This window comes from Hydractinia symbiolongicarpus, chromosome 2 (assembly GCF_029227915.1).
Source record: "Hydractinia symbiolongicarpus strain clone_291-10 chromosome 2, HSymV2.1, whole genome shotgun sequence".
NCBI classification, from domain to species: Eukaryota; Metazoa; Cnidaria; class Hydrozoa; order Anthoathecata; family Hydractiniidae; genus Hydractinia; species Hydractinia symbiolongicarpus.
The window spans coordinates 18,478,007-18,483,381 of NC_079876.1; the positions used below are offsets into that span (position 1 = coordinate 18,478,007).

Below are 5,375 nucleotides of genomic sequence, written 5' to 3' on the forward strand. Positions count from 1 at the left end.
ACAACCTTACCTGGCGTAAGCGGTCGGCCATTATAAAGGGTCTGTTGATAACGAAATGGTTACATCTATATAATTCTTCCTTGATTTGTCTCTTGGCCATGCTTAATAAAAACCATATAAAATAATGATCGAGGTGAAAAAGGAAAGGAATAAAATGTGCTGTCCTGATGCTAAAATGAGCTAAAATCATTGTGTCTGTTTTGTTTTCACACGAATGTGCTATCATCTGTATAAATAAAAACGGAAGCGTAGAATGGTCAAACAGGATCTTCCTAATTGCATAAATGACAAATCATTAAAACCGATTAGGAGATTTTGCCTAAAGAAACTTATGGTAAGATGTACGAAAACATAAAAGATGCAGTGAAATCATGAAAAAAAAAACATAGTGTGGAAATTGTAAAGCAGAGTTTGTCGAACCACGCTCTTTGTGTTAGGAAAAGGGGGAGATGAAAGAAGGTATATAGCCGGCATTATATTTTTCTTCACTTGACTCGCCTTTTCCGCTATTACCGCTGGCAGATTTATTCCGCTGGTAGTTAGTGCCAACAGACTAATATCTCTCTTTATTTTGCCGGTAGTTGGTTACTGCCGGCAGAATTAATGCCCCTCTATTCTACCGGTAATTAGTGCAGGCAGAATAAATACCTCCAATTATTCTGCTGGTACCGACAGAATATCCACGTCCATAATTGTTAGGTAAAATACACCTGGTGAGATTTTATTTCGTTAATAGCACGACTGTGGGTCAGGTTAGTGACGTAATGTACTGTTTGTGGGTACCGAATGCAAAACAAGGCGGGCGGTGCGGGAGACGTAGAACATGCGGCCAAGGGGTAATCTGGATGAATAGAAAACTACGCTAACGACAGAGATAGCGTGTATGAACAGTAACAGTGCAAATAATCAATAAAACGTGCACAAGCATAGAGTCTTGACTATAACAGGGTAAAGAAAATGGTGAAGGTACTCATAAACCCTTCCCTCTTGTCTATACGGACTCCCAAAACTCGGGCACACAGCAGTAGAGATGGCTGTATTTGCTGATTATTGGCAAACGCAGATGAGGTTGTTGAACTACGCAAGAAGTAGTGTCAATAATCTTTCAGTAAATCATAAGCTCCGCAAGGTCAAGTTCTCGTGAATAGCTGATACGGTAAAATAGTGACCTAAAGTTTTCACCGTAACTCCCTAACTCGTCAACTCGCAACTTCCTAACTTCCCGGTTTTGTAACTCGACTCTTTTTGAAATAACAGTTTCAAATCTAGTAATTTTAACTTCTTTCACAATTTTGTTAACTAAGACATCTAAAATATTTAACAGAAGTTCCAAAATATTGAGTTCAAAAGTTTATAAAGAAAGCTTAATTAATTTGAATCAGAATTGGAACCTTTTTTTACACCTTAGATAGACAGAGGCACAATTTATTGTTTGTTTTTCACACTTTGTGTCAACTTTTGGCAGGGTTTGCAATAAACTAACTGATTTTAATATATACAATGAGAGAGATTTGTATTTGACATTGATCAGCTTTTTTTGTATGTGACATTTTGAGTGATTTAAATTTTACTGGATAGATGTTTTTTACAATGCTTTGGCAAACTTCTTTCTGAACATTTTTTCGCATTGATATGAAGCATGGCGTGTGATCAACACGTGTTTCAAGTGCCGCTTGAAGAAATCTTTAATAACGTTCATTTGATTAACGCTTTCATCGATAATTTGCAGTATATACTCTCGTTTGCAAAAGATAATATTATTGATTCTCTTAAAACGAAGAAAAATGAAGATATGCTTAAATTGATAAAGTTTTTATTCCTGGAAGTGTTTCAAAACTTTGATGAAGAAAAGTTTGCTTCTTTTGGCTATGTTCTTGATGAAAATGAACCAATCAGTAAGAATTTAAAGAAAAGGATTAAGATTGACAAAGTGCGGGAAGATATTTACATCTTCGTTATCACACTGGCGGAACAGTCATCTTACAAAGATTTTAAGCTTATTTTTAACCCATTGAAAAACAATTTTACTCCTACGCACAACACCCAAATTCAACCAATTATTAACTCACACGAAGAAACCATCATTAATTCCATGCAAGAGTTATTGAAAGTCGTTAAAGACCTTAAAAAAGAAAACCGGGAACTACGAGAGCGTATATCAAATTTGGAAAATAAAGTGGAATCTACTTTTAATGTTAGCGTTGAAAATAACAGCATTTTAAAAAATAACACACAAGCTCTTCGTAACCGTCAAACGCATGCCGAAATATCAAAAAATAAAGCAATTAATAATCAAAGTATGCCACCAGCTCCAGCTTACGCTGAACCTTTTAAACAACCACAGATGCAGCAAAACCATTTATCATACTGAATAGCTATGCTGATAAATTTGTGCGCAATAAAATACCGAAAGTCGATTCTTTCATCACAGCCACAACCCTACTGCAACACATCGAAATATCAATAAAATTGAACCAATATTTGGAACAAAATTGTCAACGGGAAGAAAGATCGCTGGACAGCGTAATAGAGAGAAGTCGTCTCTTTTCGTTGGTGGTGTTAGTTCTTCAATCGATTCGACATCGCTTTCAGAATACATTCAACAAGAATTTAATGTCAAAGCAATTGAAGTATCAGTAAACAAAGTAAACACTTATAATCAATTATATAAAATTACTATTCACAAAGCAGATAAAATCAAACTAATGGATCCAAACAAATGGGATACGAACATAATTTTTAAACAATATCGTCAACCCTGTCAGTACTCCCATCCCTCCAGCTATCAAGATGAGTATTAATCTCACTGCATTCAACTGGCATGGTTTTTCTGGCTACTCTCCTTATGTATGTAAACTGTCATCTTGTAACGACATTCTCCTCTTATCTGAGCACTGGCTTAGATCTGCTGAAAAACCTCTTTTGTCTCAATTGCTACCCGTTTCCTCAACGTTGATATTTAATGAAGCTACCAAACGCCGAAATGGAAGACATTTTATTTTAAAAAACAGCAGCAACACTAATGTTGAATTACTGTACGAAAACCAACACAATTTAGCTATTAAATATAAAATTGGAGGAAAATTGCTCATTCTAATTGGGGTTTACCTACCATGCTAACAAAACTCAAACTCTGCAGATGTATATAAGGAACAACTTTGAATGATATCAAGTATAAAACATCAGTATAGTGACGAAGGTGAAGTAATAATCATTGGCGATTTTCAAACATTTCCATCCAACAAATATGATACATGTACAACACTCGCACAATATCAGAAACACATTATCCGCAATTCTTACGTACTTTTTTAAATATAATAATTTACAGCTTATCGATCAGAAAATGGTCCTAACTTTTCGTATCATCACAATAGTTTAAATCACTCATCCTATATTGATCACATCGCAGTTCGTATAAATAACTGTAATATTGCCGAACCTGACTCGATAAATACTAGTGATCATCTGCCAATCACTATATTTCTTGATATCGAATGTTCGTCTTCTGCTATCACATTACAACATGGAAATCATGGAACTAGTGGATTTATTCCAAAATTTTTATGGAAGAATGGAGTATTCTTACAATCATACAACACTAAAATTAAACAAAAATTCAACGACAAACAATTTAACTCTACGGAACTTGACAATGAAATCAAGTGGTTGCATCAAACATTGTCAGACTGTTCACCTGCTGCATACAACCAGACCCATGTGTCAAATAGAATTGAACAACCTAAAACTTGGTGGACAAACGAGCTCACAAAACTGAAACATGACTTATCAAAACATTTTAACGCATGGAAATTTACAGGTTTTTCTCCTGATCCGGACAATGTGACATATAACCGTTATCAATTATGTAGGAAGCTGTTTCGCAAGGGTGTGAAGTTTGAACAGAATAAATGCCTTTTCAAATACTATATTAACATAGATGAACTCAAATGCACCAGAGCTAAGAATTTTTGGCAGAAGATGCGATCACTAAAGCGCTCAAAATCAAGACCTTTTACCATTAAGAACAAACGAACTAAAGAAGATATTGTCAAAGAATTTTCTTCTCATTTTGACAAGTTATTTAATACTCCTAAAATAACTTCCGATGCATCACACGAAGTCAACTACAACAATATTTACCAGACAACCACAATTTTAAGTGATAATGATATCTGCTGCATTGCAAAATATTCATTCTGGTAAATCAGCCGATCAGTATGGCATAACTGCTGAACATTTTAGGCACATTACCAACATCACAACCTCGTCCCCAGGACCTCTTTTTGCTTTTTTGATATCGGGGATGGCGCGAAGAAGAAGGCCCTGGTCCCCACCGCTTTTTACACCCAGAAATCTTGGGTGCAGACTGCAGCGTCAGCACTTTTGCTAAATGTCGACAGTTCTTTATATGGATATGTGACATCCATATATGGAGTAAAACTAAGAATTTAAAATTATTTCAAAAAGTGAACGGCGAGTTAAAGTGTTAAAAGGGTACCGTTTTTCAAAATGGACAAGATATTGCAATTATTTTGTAGATTACAACAAACTTTTTTAATTAATAACATAAATAATATTATCCTAAAGCCACAGCAAGTTAAATGTTTCGAGCATCTTTTAAATGGATATGATGTTATTGGTGTTTTACCTACTGGATTTGGGAAATCCTTGTTGTTCCATTTGTTGGCAGACTTTTTGCCAAAAAAGAGTGTCCAAAATATAGTATTGGTGGTGTGCCCTCTTAATTCTATCATAGAGGACCAGTTGAAAGTTTTAGAAGTGAGAGGTATTGGTGCTGGGGTGCTTCATTTGGAGCAAACAGTTGTGCCTGAAAAATTGTTTTCGTGTGATGAGAATGGTGAGGCTGAAATACCAATTTCAATTAAAAATGGCGAATTATAACTAGTATTTGCTCACCCAGAATCTCTGCTTAGTGTCAGAGGACGAGAATTGCTAAAAAGTTCTGTTTACCAAGAAAATGTTGTCAGTTGTGTTATAGATGAAGCACATTGTGTAAGCATGTGGTAAGAAAAAACACTCCAGTGAATCATTTTTTTTGTGTTTTTTTTTAAAAAAAGACAGGGCTGGCGAACACTGTTATGCTAGAAACGAATTTTAAAATGTTTGTTATGCGACAATGTAAAACTTTATTTTGGATGTTGTCTCCACTTCACGAATCAATTCGCCTACCCTGACTTTGTCAATGGTGAACTCAAGCTTCCAGTGTGTATTTTTAATTATTATAAACAAAATATTTTTTCTCTCTCTACTTAAAACTACATACATACATACTATATATTATAAATAAAACTATGCCGTTCAAGTAAATTCATAAATTTAAAACTTTGTATATTGCTACATAAAATAACATA

General features: G+C 34.8%; 1 pseudogene; it reads left to right on the forward strand.

Moving 5' to 3' along the window:
- Positions 1-4,512: 4,512 nt before the first annotated feature.
- Positions 4,513-5,375, forward strand: LOC130629877 (ATP-dependent DNA helicase Q1-like; annotated as a pseudogene).